General features: G+C 37.8%; 1 long non-coding RNA gene and 1 other non-coding gene across 3 annotated transcripts in view; one reads left to right on the top strand and one right to left on the bottom strand.

Annotated features, from left to right (window-relative positions):
• Positions 1-17,710, bottom strand: part of LOC113532244 (uncharacterized) — a 156,578-nt gene that overhangs the window by 114,144 nt on the left and 24,724 nt on the right. The window lies entirely within an intron of this gene.
• On the top strand, positions 9,764-9,882 carry LOC113532431 (5S ribosomal RNA). Its single transcript, XR_003403340.3, has one exon. It is a non-coding gene; the product is annotated as a 5S ribosomal RNA (ribosomal RNA).

Raw genomic sequence — 17,710 nt, 5'->3', positions numbered from 1 at the left:
GTTCATTCATTTACCTCGAACTGTTTTCGGTGGACAGCGCAGCCTGCATGAAATTCTCATGAAATTTGAAGCCCCTGGCACAGCGCTAATAGACACTCAGAGAAATCGTGCATCTCTGGATGTCTACAGCAGATACAAGTAGACTGTGTTTTAATGGGAAGAAAGATTAAAGTTCACTGGACAATAGGCTTTTAACACATGATTTTGAAGTCCTTTCCAAAAAAAAGTCCTTTCAGCTCTCTTGGTACAGTAAAATCAATTTGCTTTGTTTATTATTAGTCTGATCACAAATTCCCAAAGCCACACTCTACAACACACTCTGTGTGTGTGTGTGTGTGTGTGTATGTATATATATATATATATATATATATATATATATATACACACACATACACACACACACCACAAGCCACCACATTCAATCTTGCTGTAGTTGTCAAGACATTTTAATAGTGCAACCAGCAATACACTATGATACACTATGGCTTATGCGAAACAGCAGAGTATGTGAGCTTGTATGCTTGCAAAGGTGGTTTTGTCTTTTTGTTTTAATTTACTGCCCATTTAAGTTTTTGGTGAAGAACACTAAAGTTCTGGACAACCAGCACAAGATCTTGACTCTTACAAGCAGTACATTCAATAAGACATAAGTGAGAGCTGAAACTCCTACAGAGCTGAGCAGACTCCAGTTAATTTCTTGTTAGGAAATTTATTGCTTAAGACATTTATCGATTATAGGCACTCATTTAAGTGGGGTAGTCAAATTAATTCACACAAAGCTGTGCTGGTAATGAGATTTCATTCTTATTTCCAAGGCTTTGATTGGAGAGTATTTATGTCTATTTGATTTTTTTTTCTTGCCACTCTGTGGCATTCAGTATTCAGTATTAAATCTGCAGTACATATATAATAGGCTGTTTTCTGTACCTTTGAAATGGTTTGCATTACACATATATATCTTTAGTTAACATAATCAAACCACAGCCTGATGCCTGAGAACAAACAGCCTTTAGTTTGCAGACACAATACATTATGTCCCATCAGCCCACTGCTTTGTCCAGATCAGTGAAACAAACAATTACTCGTTAAAAATATTGCGTGTATTTCTAAAACCCATAACTAGGTATGTGACCATGACAGAGTGTCTGAAAAGCGTCTCTCAGACATCATGTCTCTACCTCTAGCTATACATCAGCAAATCTCTTAGAATATACAATGAGACTGTAATATGGGATATATATTGATATTATAGAGAGAATAAAAGAGTAATTGGACTTTCCCAGCACGATCACAGCATGATACATTTGTCAAGTCTCCTATGCTAAATTGTTCTGCTGTCCTGTTTTAAACAAATCGACAAAGCAAAATGAGCCCATTTTGCCTGGCAGCCACACATACTGTGCACAAACATTAGAAAAGTGAGACGAATACACAACACACAGCAGAAATCTTGTACTGCAGCTGAAATACAAGAAAAGAAAAGAAACTTTTCATATTCTCCAAATATGAAATATATGACAAATCTGACAAAAGAAAGACTGCAGGCTCTGCTACACTATAGGGGCAAGTATTTATTTTGCTGGCATGGTTTGTCTCCTCTTGTCCCCTTAGAGGGATGCATCAGTGCAAATCAATATAAAGTTCTTCTGACTGATAACCTTTATCCTATGATGAAACATTTCTTTCCTGAAGGGAATGGTCTCTTCCAGAACGACCCCACCTCCATCCATGGTGCACAAGGTCTCACTGGACAGTCTGATGAGGATGAAAATGAGGTAAATCGTATGCTATGGCCATCACAGTCATCAGATCTCAATTCAGTTGAACTCTTATGGGAGATTTTAGAGTGACATGTTAGATGGCACTCTCCACCACCATCATCAAAGCAGATATTAAAAGCATCATCAAAGCAGATATTAAGGGAATATCTTTTGGAAGATCAGTGTTTATTGCTCCAGTACAGTTCCACATACTTGCAGACTCTATGCACAGTGAAGCTTATAAATGCTTATAGACACTTTTTGTTGGTTTTTCCTTTAATTTGTTTGGTCCATCTGGTTGAGTCTGGAAGCTGATTTATATAACCCACGTGTGGTCTAGGGAATCAATCTCGGGTCTGGCCTCCCGAACTAGATTTAGGTTAGCAAGTATTAAGAACATTTGTTTGAAAGAGCATTCAAGCTCTCTAGCCTTCAGGGTGTTATAAGAAAGTTTTTATATAATAAGTTATATAATAATATAATATAATATAATGTACCATGACATTCATAGTTATACAGAAACATTAACACTATTAAAGCGCTAAACACAGCTAAATGCCTAGTGTGAGCAGCCTAAGGAAACTGCAAAATGTATTTATTTATTGTATATATTATTCTATATTTATATATATTATTCAATTTACTGTTTTTTTTTTCTTAGGCCACTGGATATTCATCCAGAGAGTTTCTATGATTGTTTATCCCCAAGATGGTGGCCTTAAAATCAAACAACATGGCCTGCAGCTGTATATTTCATTCCATCTGTAAACCTTTAATATACAAGCATGAGGGAAAGAGGTCTTTCACTGTCTGTGGCACTGTGTACAGTGTACATACACACACAAACACACACACCACAAACAAAATTGGGGTGGGGGGACTCTCTGGCTGGACAGCACTCAATGCATTACGTCCAGTCTAAGTCGATGCTGGAACACTGCACTGCGTATCATGTGTGTGTCAGCCTGAGAAACCCTTGATTATGGTGAAATGTTGGAATTTTTTACTATATAGTTCACAACCAACTTTCCTTAATTGAAATATGTTTTTCTTTTGCACAAATCTCAATTAGTTGTTCTAGAATTTTAAACTCTGGTCAGGCAGAAAAACTGAACTTATTTGAATTCAGCCACAGCAACATCTGATGGGTTTTCCCAGACCACCACACATTAGGGGTGTAACGCAATGACACTACATGTATCCGTATCTGTTTATTCTTCCAAATATTTGCATCTGTATTCAGCTTTAAACCCAAAGCAGGAATGGTGAAACCAGAACCAAATTAACTCACTGCAACGCTGACCAGGGAGTTACTAAGGATGTATATGTATATGTATGTATATGTGTATGTATATGTACATTGTAAATGCATGTATATGAATGTGGTGTTATTTTGTCCCATAAGCCAAGGTCTAAAAATTTTGTCCAGCCATGAAGAAATTTGGGTCACAGAATCATGAAACCAACCAGAACAAAACTTGTCTCTCAGATATTTGATATTCAGGGCAGTTTATCTGTAACAAATTTAACAGCGTAGTTGCCAAATAGGAAGTGAGGGTATATCTCAGCAATGGCTTGATGTATTACCATCAAATTCAGTATCTCCTTGAGATCAAGCTTTGATGGTCCCAATGGATTCTCATCGCAATGGTTTCTGGTCTTCCTCTGTTGTTAAGGGATGGGGCCAGAAGGTACTTGGCCCCTGAATCACTGTTTGCAGCTGTATCTGTATTTGTACTAATTTCTCCTTGTTTTGAATAATCATATTAATTCGCATATTAATTCAGAAGTTTCACAATGAGCGTACTGCACCTACTCTTAGGATGTTGTGTTTCTCATCTACCTCTATGCTGCATGTTGAATAGAGTGACTGCAGCCAGGAAAACAGCACAGATGTGTATAAGCAGCTTATCATCTTACACACAGTCACATGCATGCATGCAGAAAAATGGATCTGTGTGAGACTGTTGCACTTCTCCTGAGAATTCGATCTCCATCAGGTCACCCATGCCACAGCCCCACTGTCAGAGAGAGGTCTTTACATCCTGAGGCTGCTCTGGGCTCAAGGGGAGATTTCAGCGTCCACCAGGGCTAAAACAGAGGGTGAAATGCCAGTGTCTTTTAGTCATAGACTGTCTAAAAGTTGAACAGCATGAACCTGCTTCTGCCCATGGTTTTTAAGTCAAACAGTAACCAAATCGAACTTTGCTATGTTGCTCATTAATTAAGACAATATTAAAGCACAAAGCAAAGTTCATGGAGACAATAAGGCAGTGAGGAATAGTAATACTGAGTACAGAATGGTTGGCAAGACTTCGCAATAACAAAGAGGAGTCCATAGAGTTTATATACACTTGAACCAGGAAGTAAAGTAAAATAAGTATAGTAAACCAGAAGTAAGTAAGGTAACCAGTCTAGTATACAGGAGATGGTGACTTCTGCTGACAGGGAGGGGTACATTCGGAGGTTGCTGTAACAATAATATGCGATAAAAGAAATAATTGAGTAATCAGCCAGTAGTTAAAGAAACAAGATAGAGATGGGGCGACACCAAAATAATTAAACGACTCTGAAACTGACTCCATTGCATTAATTTGCAAAATTTCAGTTCAGTCCATGTTCTTTTTATGACTCTTAATGAACATCCATTTGAGAACACAGAGCATACTAAAGCAGAAATGGCTTCCAGTCATCCTCCAAAAACAACCATAACATCCAGCACCCATGACAACACTTAGGAAGTACAAACAAGTCAATAAGTATTTCTTCAATATCTAATATATCTGGGGTCATTTGCAGTTAATGTTGAACATAGCCTCCTTACCCATAGGGAGGCGATGTTTTCACCAGCTTCTGTGCTCCAGTGGGGCTATTAGAGAGTAAATATTATAATTCAGTTCATTGCAGGCTGTAATTACCATCATTATATCAGTAATGTGGAAAATGTGATTGAGGGGTAGCAGTAGAGTGCTCATTTGTGCAATGACGTGTTTGCATAATTAAAGGCAAACATTTTTATACAGAATGTGTGCTTATTGAAAACTCTCCAGCAAATCCCATTCTTGACCTTGTAAGTGAAGCTTGGTGCTATTAGACAGACAGATAAATAACAGGACAAGGTCTGCATAACCGAAAGCGGATGAATGCAATTTGCTTGGTGGAAATTAACTTCAGTAGCTATGGCCCATGTCTGATTTGAGTCTATTGTGTGTGAAGTGTTTTTGACAAATGCTTTAGGTCTGTATGATGTATAGAAGCTGTGAAGGCTGTTGCGCATGCTAAATGATTCTCCAAATAGTTTTCTGCAAACTGCCTTTGAAAAGACCAAATAAACTGTGTTGGTTGCCCTTCAACTCAACTATTTTGCACTAAACCAATTACTAGCATTAATTAGCTAAAGTTTGGGGGTATTTTCTAAATGCTAAACAGGCCAGCCTTTCATTTATAACTACATAATGAAATTTAATGATTTCTAAAAAAATATGCTCCCTAAAAAAACATACTTTTTAAATTATTAGTAACTCATTAGTCAAACTGATTACATTTTGCTTTGATTAAGGGAATGAAGCATGCTGGGATTGTGTGAAATTGATTATTTCTTTGAACTGTGTAGCAATATGGCAGTTAAATCAATGATCCAAATCCAGTACAGTCAGCATTGAAACAGACCTTCGTTCACAGCATGATACCTACTTCCCATAGAGCAGCTTCATACCAGGCCACTCAGCCATGCTGGGACATTTAAAGAGTAAATAATAACTGTTGTAGAGCAGATGACAGATAAATGTGTGTGATGGTTGGGCAAAACCTGTCAGATGTCACTGAGGCTGAACTCTGGCAAGCAGCCAAACAAGACACCGAATAATTTCTGCTTATAACATACTCTGACAACTCAACTTTAAGAAACTATAACTATATTTCACCAAAATGACTTATTTACTTTTGAAACTTGCCTTAGCTATCTTCCTGCAAAGATCACACTGTGCAAGGACAGCAGTCAGTTTGCCTAAAGATGCTTAAAAATGACTAACACCTTGCTAGCTAAGTGTGATTTCCCAACACAGTGAATGAGATTATTTGATTAAACTGTTGAAGACATGCTGCACACACCCATTCTAATACACTATTGTTTCTATAGTAACAGCTCATTTTCATGGACCTGTATGGTGGATGATGCATTTAATTAAAGACTAAAAGATTAAAAATAAAACTAAATGTTATTAAGAAAAATGTGTAATCAGTGATGTGGATTTCTGTTAGGAGAAATGTTTAACATTTATGGAAGTAAGTTTTCTGGACAGTCTTCAGGACAGAGGAATTTCCAGTTTCTCAAAAGCTGATTTTTTTTTTTATTATTATTATTAACCTCAAAAGAGAGAAATAAAGAAAGGCAGGTGAAGGAAGAAAGGTTTATAGCTGCCATAACAAAATTGTCTCATCCACAACATTAAAAGTAACTATAAATGGTAAAAAACAGAAAATGTTATTTAATAGATTTTAATAGATAATAATAATAATAATAATAATAATAATAATAATAATAATATAGGAATAACACACTTCAGGATGTGGTGTTTGCATCCAAGTATTAAAAAATAATCCTAATATTTATGATTATGTTAGCTTGTCCAATTACTTTTGAGCCTGTGAAAATGGAGGCTGTAATTCCTAAATGGTTAATGCAATATTTCTGTTAAACCTCTTAAATTAAAGCTGAAAGTCTATGCCTTCACCCTCAGCCTGCACAGCACTGCTTCTCACCTCCTTGTTTCATATTTTTGAATTTTCAAATATTTTCATATTTCAGATTACTGCTGCATATTTATTTAAATTGTTCCAATCTGAGCAAGATTTTTTATTTATTTATTTGGATTTTATTCGCAACTTTTTTTTTTTATGTTTTCAACATCTCGAAGTCATCTCGATAACATTTTGAATGAATTTATAAATGAATATTTCCATTTCTGAACATTTTTAAATCTTTTCTTTTAAATTTTGGTTGCTGCTGGCTACAGAGTACATATAATTGCCAAAAAGCTTATCTGATTTATAGCTGTTTGTGCTGAAAACAATTTATACCATAAGTTGATTTTCTCCACAGAGTAGGAAGCCTATATTAATACACAACACAGGAAATGCTCAGAACAGTTTCTGATGGTCCGATCTGGTCTGATGGCTACTAGCAGATGGGCCCTTACTTACAGTCAATAACAATATGTCGCTCATGCTAATGCACCACAGAGGGAGATATTACTGAAAGCTACATGCCATGTTTGTGAAGAAACCAAATAAAAGCACACACACACAAACACACAGGTCATGTAGGTTTTAGGCTGACCCAACATCTAAAAACACACCAAAAAAAAAAAAAAAACAGCAACACAGTACATGAATCAGCTGAAAGTAAAAGCTTCAGAAGTAGTTAGCATCATCTTAGAAGTAGCCTACAGTTTTAGACATCGTTTACCCAAACAATAAAGAGAAAAAGTATAAGACCCGAAGTCCTCATTCTCGAATAAATGGTAGCTGTAATTATGGGTAGCAACTATCGACTAGAAAAAATGTAGTTACATAATACATGAAGATTCAATTTTCAAAATCTCTCTTCATCTCCTGAAGAGGCTCTCATGGGAGTATAAGAGGTGGTGTGAGAATGAATGCCAGTAGCCGTAAGTGTCCTCCGAGAGTTGCGTACAAAAAAAGTGCCACTCTGTCTGCTTCCTGCTCTCCTTCCCTAGTAATGTAGGAAACTGGATGAGGAGTAAACCTCATCCATAATTCATTCCATCACACGCAATTATGCCACTGTAGTAATGTAATGAAATATGAATTGCTGAGGCATTCGTCGTAATGGTGGTTTAATAATTCAGGCATATAGAATCGAAAAGTGTTCTCCTTCTGTGCTGAAAGCTGCTGATGGCACACGGGCCGGCTTATTAAATTGAACGGATTCCTTGACTGACTGTGGAGAGGTTTCATAGCTTAGTAAGATTCCATCACCTCAAGCTTAGCGTTCTTCATTTATCTGAAAATCTCCTCCTTGGATTAGGTGTGTGTTTGTGAGGGAACTTTAGATCTATTCAATTCATTGTCACAAAGCAGCTTTACAGAAGAAATCCAGATGTAGATTTCGATCCCTGATGAGCAAACCAGGTGAGAGTGGCAAGGAAAAACTCCCTAAGACGACATGAGGAAGAAACTTTGAGGTAACCCACCCTTTTCAGATAGTGAGGATATAGGTCATTGCTCTTCCACAATTGTATACAATCATATAAAGTCACACAGTGTGTTGACACGATGTCATGATCTTTATGATTACAGCAGGAGTTCTTGGGTACAAATCTGGGCAGAGATTGAAGACTAGGTTTGTGGCAGTGGCAGATGCTTGCTGATCATGCCTGTGTTGTAGTTAGAAACATGGCAAAGCTGTCAGCAGCTTGGCTACACTTGAGCGCGTGGCTTAGGAAAGCTCAGTGTGAGGCAGTCTCTGCTTTACCAAGTGTTGAAATGGCAGATAAAGAGGTCCACCACTAGAGCAAGTGGTTTGGATTTAAAAACCTCTGCAGTCCCATCTACACGAATAGAGATTTGAAAAACACAGTATCACCCTGCAGTCTATCAATGCCATTTGGGGTGTCATGAATGTGCTTGGACTCAGTTTTACATGGCTGCTCAGGAGGTAGTTACTTTGTGTTCTATAATTTCTTATTTGATAGTGTGTTTGTAATTTAATTTCACTGTTTTATCATCCTCCTGGAGAGGATCCACACTGTACTGCTCCTGAATCCACCTCTCCGAAGGTACACACCGTACTGCGAATCAAGATTATGGATAAGACTTGGGTCTTATTGACTTCGTATTCAAGCGTAGCTTTAAGCAGTAATTCCACCTTACTGTCAGTGCACACATACAAATCCTTGTGTCTGTCATTTTTCATTTTTGGCCAGGTTAGTGTTTTTCCCCAAACACCAACATTATCCTTGACGTATTTGACATACCAGTTTATAACATACTATCACTACGTACTGGTCTGCCATGCTTATGTTAGCTTCTCAAATCTTTCTATTGTTTTTGTGTGGACTGACATACAGTATTTTCAACAACTCTTCATATGGACAGGAATTTTTAGGTTAGAGCCATGTTTTTAAAAATAGCTGTAGGCATGTGGACAGAGACTGAATTAAAGTTAAAAATATGAAGAGACTGAAATGAAGAGAGACAAATGAAGGGTGACTGCAAAAGGCAATGAAAAGCAAAGTTGTCCGAGGCTTGACTGTTATTAAGACTCGTATCAAAGACAAGCAAAAGACGAGCCCAATGAGCATCAAAAAGTCAAGAGACCAAAAACAATTTCCAGACTTGTGGTAGACAAACAATCTGTGCTGCTACCTCTGATATGCAGAGCAGAGGACAGCGAGCATAAGTGCATGAGTCAGTAGAAAATATCAGGCCCATCTGATCGAGAGTTGCTCTGATAAAGCGAGAGTAGGTGCTATATTGAGGAGTGAAGTGAAGGCACTGATGCTGGCAGAGGCTGAGCTGTACTGTCAGTTTGAGTTAGCACCATGGTGCTATCCTTCCAGTGCATCGAGTGGAAGAGGATAATTGGATTGCAATGGCAAGCATCATTATTGTTTTGCCGGGAATAGCACATAAAAATCCCTAATCACAGGGTAATGTTTTCCAGTGGATTGTGCAAATGAGATACACAACCCACATGCAATAATTAGTCTTTGGCCATTCATACATTTTAATTTGTTTATGTAGATCACACAAAGCTGTACTGAGGTGCTATCTGACAGCTCACTATGTACTTTGAGATCTTTTACTACAAAAATTGTATACATTTAAAGGAATATTTGTATCATCTGACAGGACCAGTTATATATCATTCCATCTTTCTAACAAGATTCTTTACTACAGCCTTCCTCCAAAAATCATGAGCGAGCTCGAGTACTTTGTATCATGTTAGTGGCTTATCCGGACTTTTATAAGCAAGGCATGCTTATGGCCATACCACTCTGAGAACGCTCGATCTCGTCTGATCTCGGAAGCTAAGCAGAGTCGGGCCTGGTTAGTACTTGGATGGGAGACCACCTGGGAATACCAGGTGCTGTAAGCTCTGGGGGCAGTCGTGGCCTAGTGGATAGAGTCTCGGATTTGCAACCCGAAGGTGAACCTGAAGGTCGTGGGTTCGAGTCTCAGGTCTTGCAGGGATTGTATGTGGGGGGAGTGAATGACCAGCGCTCTCTCCCACCCTCAATACCATGACTGAGGTGAGACCCTTGAGCAAGGCACCGAACCCCCAACTGCTCCGCGGGCGCCGCAGCAAAAAAAAGGCTGCCCACTGCTCCGGGTGTGTGTGCACTTGGATGAGTTAAATGCAGAGCACAAATTCCTAGTATGGGTCACAATACTTGGCCACAAGTCACATCACTTCACTTCATTTTATGTAACTGGATGGCTACAAATTTTAGCTGTATACCCCTGCCCTAGAGGGAGAAACTGAGGAAACCTTAAAGGTGCTACATGGATAAAGCATACTAACCTAAACAATATTGTGAAGAGTACTTACTCTGAAACTAGTGCTGTATGGATTTCATTTGCACCACAGATGCATTGTAACTAGCAGATTTAAATTTAGACTTTGACACGCAGAGTGACATGTTCAACCCATCATCTACCAACCAGTAACATAATCAGCTGGCAATGCAACATCCATGATCTTGACTAACATGGGCTAGCGTGTAAGGATTTGTAAGAATTTACATAACATAATTCCTATGAAAAGTTATGAAGCTTAGATTTATGGCTAGAGAATCTTTGTGGTCATGGCTTTGCTTACAATGTTAAGGGGAAAAAGTGTCCAAGGGTAGTTGGATGATTAAGGGTTCTAGCTCTTTCAAATTCTAAGTATGTCTGTTGAATATGAAAAAAAAAAGGTTTGAATCTAGTATCCTTTTAAAGTACCCTTGGTCTGAATGTGTTTAAATTGGGATTTTTAGCAAGTTTAATGGCAATTTATCCACAAACTATAGCAACAAACAACTAGTAATGTAATGAAATGTAATGAAATATGAATTGCTGAGGCATTAGTTGTAATGGTGGTTTAATAATTCAGGCATATAGAATAAAAATGTTCTCCTTCTGTGTTGAAAGCCTCTAATGGCACATGACATTAAATTTAGTAGATTCCTTTACCAGCTGTGGACAGGTTTCATAAGGCTTAATAAGAGGACATCAAGTCATCCATTTATCTGAAAATCTTCTCCTTGGACTAGGGGTTCGTGTCTATACCTTTATTTCCACTTGCTGGTTAAGGCCAATTTAAAGTACCATACGTCTATCAAATTACATAGTTGTTCCAGTGTTTCATATATACTTGGTCTGTTGTGATGTAAATTGGGGTCCTTAACGAGTTTAATGGTAATTTAGCCACAAACTATAGCAACAAAATTTAGCCACAGAAAGCATACAGTATATGATACAATCTCACATGATACAATCTCCTATGGGTTTAATCCCAGTGCCAAGTAGCCATTACAATCTCCCTGGCTCGCTAGCAACCCCAGGGGTCCTTAACCTTGAAGAAATCTTTTATTTTTCTCCCGCTGTTCAACACCTTGATTAAACAACCACCAACTGACAGTACAGCTCAGCACTTGATGCTTAAGGGTTAGAGCTCTAAGTATGTCTATTAAATTTGAAAAGAAAATGTTTAAAAATACAAAATACATAGTTGTTCCTGTATTTCATATTTACTTGTTCTGGACTGTTCAACAAAATTCAGCCAAAGAAAGAAGTAATATTGTATCCTAACATATTGTTTATCTTATTATTTATCCTTGTCCAGATCTCAAGTCTATCCCAGGAACAATGGTTGCAAGGTAGGAATATACCTTTGGATGAGACCTTCACACGGCACCATGCACACACCCATTCACACACTCATTCTCACCTAATGGCAATTTATAGAGTAGCGAATCCACCTACCTGCATGGTTTTGTGAGGTGGGAAGAAACTGGAGAACCCAGAGGAACCCGGTCTTTAACACTGAACGTATTAATGGGCATGCCAAGTTCTAATTTATGTTAATACTACATTGCTGGATGCAAATGACTTTTAATTAATTTGTAAACTTTAAAGCAATTTATGTTGACATTAAGGTTAAAATGAACCCTCTAAATCTTTGGCTTATTATTTATATTTTTCAGCAACCACTATGAATTTTTCTATTTAACTTATGGGAAAGGGACCCCTGAGAGTTGATGCGGTTTTAGTTTAGCTGATGCAACTGGCTGGTGGTTGTATAAGCAAGGTTTTGAACAGCGGTGGGAAAATCAAAGATTTCTTCAAGGTTAAGGACCCCTGGGGTTGCCAGAGAGCCAGAGAGAGTGTAATTGCTGCTTGGCACTGGAATTAAACCCATGGGAGATTGTGATATAAGAAGCCATAACCTCTGATGGAAAAAAAAAAAAAAAAAAACAATAGAGATGGAAAAAATGGTGGGTGGCATGGGGATGGGGATTCACCCATTTCCCACAGGCTTTGCATACAGTGATAGATGACAAGAAGTACAATGCAGGACCAAGCAGAGGGATTATTAACATGGCAAGAATGGAACAACTTCCTGTCACACGATCATTCAACATTACAGGATGAGAGGAGGTGCATTATCTGTGGAGCACAACCTGCGAGGATTTACCACCATGTCAGCAGTTTTACACTTTACTAGGTCCAGCATCAAAGAGAGGGACAGGAGAGAGGGAAATAAATAACAGTAACGGAAAACAGATAGCTAGCCAAATGGATGAGGAAGGAGAGGAAAAATAATGTGAGAGGCTGAGAGATAAAAGAAGTGAGAGAAAGGAAAGGTCAGAGATGGACTAGGACAGGGAAAATGCAGAGGAAAAAGTGAAGGGAGGTAGTGGGACTCTGGGGAGCATCCTTTGATCATCAATCGCTCGCAGCCAATTTTCTAGTAGGTATTATGAAATCATTTAGGGGATTGTTATTTCTGATGTTTTTACTTAAGTTGTGAAAAGGGCATGCTGCTTCATAATGAACATGAAACCTTTCTGTCATCATTCCTAACATATGATCTCAGGGGATGTGATCTGCTCATGTGGTATCTGGGCTGTGACATGCAATTCAGAAATATTCATTCCTCCATGCCAGGAGCAAGACAACTTTTGACACAGTCATGAAGTTACTGGTGAGAGAAATGATGTAGTCTTGCAGGTTGTATAACGACAGGAGGCTTTGACTATTTCTCTCCAACAAGGCCTCTCAGATTCTTCCTTGGCATCTTGAGACTTGCCTCCTGCCACTTGCTCCTCGGAGGTCTTTCTTCATGAGCCAGCAGGTCTGTAAGTATGATCTAGAAAACTGCAACCTGATTTGACTTTACCTTGCAGTTTATAAGTCACTCCACTGCTGCAGCCTCTTTACTAGCTTCCTGTAATTACAGTAATGGACCACAGCGATGCCAACTTTGGTAACATGAAAAGAGTAGCAGGCAAAGAGAAAAAAATAAACAAAATTTTCCACAAAAATCCTGTCATATATTGATTGATGAGATGCATATATATAATTATTATTATTTATTTTTTTTACAGTATAAAATGTAAGTCCAGTTTGATGACTACTTATTAATAAATAGCTCCTCCATTTTTAGAGACAAAACAGCTGATAGTCCCACAGTTTCTATTGATCTATAAGACAGAGATGAATTCAGAGGTGATAGTTATCCTACATAAAATCAGAAGTAACCGCTACCAGAAGCAACTAATAAGATGTGTCTCAGGACTGTTCTCTGTAATGGCATGTACATGGTGGAAAGAAGACTTCATAAGAGCATCTACTAAATGCCATAAATGTAAATGCACACAGTTGGAAATAAGGCTCCAATCTGCTAGTATTCTCTAACTCTACTGGTATCACGATTGCATAGTATGTTGTGGAGAAACACACTGTAGTCTTGATACCGTGAAAAGTTTTACCAGGTTCAGATCAACTTTTTTCTGCCATCAATGTTGCATAGTGCAGAGGCCTGAGGAACACTAAGGGATGGTTCAGCCTGCATTACACTCATATGTTATAGTTAGAAGTATCATTCCACTTCTCTCGTATTCTGACACCCAAAGGACACTTGGGGCAGAGGCCAGATCTGTTTGAAGCTCAACTGTTATGAAGTGTGGGATCTTTGTGGCTACTACTGAGCTGATAAATGATTAATGTCTGACTAGGTCTCTCAGCAAGCCCACACAGCCATGAGAGCAGGAAGAGATTCAGATGATAATGAATGGATAGAACACAGTGAATGCATGAATTTGTGAAATATAGCTAATCCTCATGAAAATCTTTTAAAATGTACATTATTAATTAACACAATTGCTAAATGTTTAAAATTTATACTAATACTAATATATTACTGAATACTAATTCATGTAGAATTCTTATGAATCCTAATCTGATGCAAATACTGATCTGATACAGAAAAGAAGTGATGCATGAACTCTTTTTAAAAAATGTATATTTTAGATGTCCAAGTGTTTAGTTTCTGATTATAAAGAACTATCTTCAGCAAAAAGAAACAAGGAGTTCTGCAACAGATGGTATGCCCTCCACAGAGCCTGATCTCAACATCATTAAGAGTGTGTGGGCTTTTACCTGCCGTGAGTCCTCCAAGAGACTTGGAACAACCTACCAGCTAATTTCCTTCAAAACTTAAAATCTTAAAGGCAAAGGGTAGTTACACCAAAAATGGAACTGATTTACTTTAATACTTCATTTAAATGAAATATTATCTATTTTTAGGGCCACAGAGACTTCTATTCCTGAACTTTCCACTGATGGAACACATTATGTCCTTTATTTATTGGCCTACCTGTTTTTGAGTTATTGAGATTTAGGTTAAACCAATTCTAAGTGACCAGGCTTATCAGAATTCAATAACTATAATAACTGATGATAAGGGTGGGTTGTGATTTTCACCATGGTAATGAAATAAAAAAAAATCATGGACCTCAGTTTGCGAACCATGTCTTTATTAATTTTAATGTTTAATTAATTTCATTATTAATCTTTTTTTTTTTTTTCTGAACACATTGGCAAACTCTCTCCTATCCTTCATCACATGCCGATATGAGTACCTTTATTTTCCAGCCTTGGGTCAAGCCATAGCAAAATGGTTAAATGAAGGAAAAAAAAGGTTTTAGGGATTGGTAAGAGATATGGGAATATACTGTTTATATTGTACTACATAGATATATGGTATAATGTGACTGGTAAATGCAACACTTTTATCGTGACACGCACATCAATCAGAGGATGAATGAAGCATTCGTGCTTCCCCACGTCCCTACACCACTCGTTTCCGTGACGGATTTATGGGTGATGTGAAGGGAAAAGGCTAGAAAAGTCATTCAGAGACTTCAGAAAGATAGAGCAGTTAAAGTTGTAGAGAGCAGGAGAGGGAGAGGGAGAGATAGATAGAGTGAAAAGAGGGCAGATTAAAGTGAGCATGATACTAATGGATTACAACAATTTGGAAACTGTATTAATTTATGATGTGCAGTGTAATATTCCCTCAGTGATTCTGATTTCAGTGAGTCAGACTGGACTTCTGAAATCATCAGCCAAGATCAGACAGCTGAAATGGAATATTAATGCAGCATCTGACTTCAAAAAAGAGAGAACAAGAAGAAGGAGGTAAATAAAGAGTTTGATGTGGTTGCACTTGTAGTGTTGGAGTTCAGTTTAGACCGTTTCTGAACTCACAATAATCTATCCTGGCAATACGTTTTATTTTGAGAGGTAATCACACCCAAAATTTTAGATCTATCGATATCTATTTACACTGGTCCATGCCAAGTTCCCAGTATTCTCCTGCCTGCTGATGAAGACTGCAGTCCACTTTGAAGCGATCATGACTAGACCCTACTCTGTCTGAAAGCTCCACCCTTCACAGTGAGAACTCTGAAATAACAGCCATTAGGAACCCACTTGAACATCATTTTATAAAGCTGAATCCAGTGCTTTGTCACACAATCTTTGACCCTTATATAACACCAACATTAACTGAGAAAAAATGGCATTTCGTAGTTTAGTTGTTGCAGCACTACTTTCAGCTTCATTCAGTTGACATTTTCATATTATTAGGGGGCCAAGCACATAATTTTTCTTCTTCTCCTCTGCTAAACCTTATTGTGCAGACCAGACTAAGTTAAACAGACATGAAATTTTGTCAATAGATAGTACTCCCTCACATTATTTAACAAAATGAGATGGGCCTGATTGGCCTGATGGTGCAACTGTAGTTCTGTGTAAAACATTTTGGCCTGTATCTCATAAACCATAAATTGTACTGTGAAATTTTTTGATTGCTTGGTAGCTGCCATACAAAAATCTCAAGAACCACTTAGATCCACCCAATGAGATGATACATGAAGCCAACTACTACTACTTTTTTTTAACTGCTGCTCAAGCTGTGTCACAGGTCAGTGTAACACACACTAAGGAAAGCGCTGTCTACCCTCTTCTGCATACATGAGCTTATGGACATCTATGATTAGCTAGTGTTGCTCTGACTGAAAAGGGAGAGAGTAAAGTCATCTCTCCTTCCCAAAGAGCATGACCAATTTTGGAGTCCCAGTCATGGATGACTGGGGCATCATTGGGATTTGATCTCCTGATGATAGGACAAATGCGTTTCTGTGGTGTGAACTGGGAGCCTGGTGTATTTTCATTTTTATATTTGACTTTGGTGTCAATTTTACTCAATAATTATGCGAAAGCTGTTAAGATTTGTACACAATATGGCTGCCACATGCCAGTCAATTCTAGTGAGGGTGGAGCTTAATTTACTCAAGTTATTCTGTGGAGTCACAAGAAACTTAAAACCCATTATCAGGACAAGATTCTGAGAGCATTGCAAAGGTTGGGACTTGGTCACTCAATAAGGGATTGGCTTAAGTTCAAATAACTCTTTCTCAGGAACCGCAAGTCCAATCAAGCTGAAGTTTGGTATACTGCATCTCTGTGCTAATCTGGAATACATTAGAAGGAATTGTCATTGCTTCAGGACTATGGTGCAACACATAATACAGTAGCATGGTACACATGACTACATCAAAATACAAATACATGGCAGTCTGAGACAAGTGAAATATGTATAACAAATACACAGGACACTGTATGCTAAATAGACAGGGAAAACATCAGTTATATTTAATTGTTCTTTATGTTGAATTTTTTTTAATCACTACAGGCCTACATGCTTTTCATCACTACAGATTCAGTTCATCAGTTTGCACAAGCAAATTAGTACTCTTGATGAAATGAAATCATAGATTTAAGCCCTTGTTTTGTTTTTTCTTTAAATTGTCTCTTCCTTTTAAGCTACACAATAGCCAGAAGTTTATAACGATGCCCTTCTCACTATTCAGGTCTCTAAAGGAAGCAGCTAAATTACTGCAATGTCCAGCTTCACTTTTTAACAACAGTGTATAAAAGCACTCATGGCTCAGAGCATCAGCTCTGCTCTGTCAACCATGACCTTCCAGAGATAGTGATAAACACTCTTGCATATTGCGTCAGTGCACCAGCTGGTCATCATAATGATTTTCTCAACATTCTCACTATCCTCAAATTTGATTGGGTCATGGTACCAGCTGGTCATAGTAATGCCCTTCTCACAATTCAAATCTTTACAGCAGGGCTCAGGGAAACTTTTCAGCTGCCAGAGGCAAAGAAAACATAAGAATTAATTTTCAAAAGCCAAAGCAAAGTTTACATTAAAATATGCTGTCAGTATGTATTTTATTTTTAAATAAGAAAATACATGTATGATAAATCTATGGATTATTCTTTGTTCAAAGTTGTTAAGAAAAAAATAATTAAATAACAGTTTAAAGTTATTAACAAATAGCTGCAGATTTTGGTGTCTA

This window comes from Pangasianodon hypophthalmus, chromosome 18 (genome assembly GCF_027358585.1).
Source record: "Pangasianodon hypophthalmus isolate fPanHyp1 chromosome 18, fPanHyp1.pri, whole genome shotgun sequence".
NCBI classification, from domain to species: domain Eukaryota; kingdom Metazoa; phylum Chordata; class Actinopteri; order Siluriformes; family Pangasiidae; genus Pangasianodon; species Pangasianodon hypophthalmus.
Note: the sequence above shows the minus strand (reverse complement) of the source record. Positions and strands in the feature narration are given on the sequence as shown.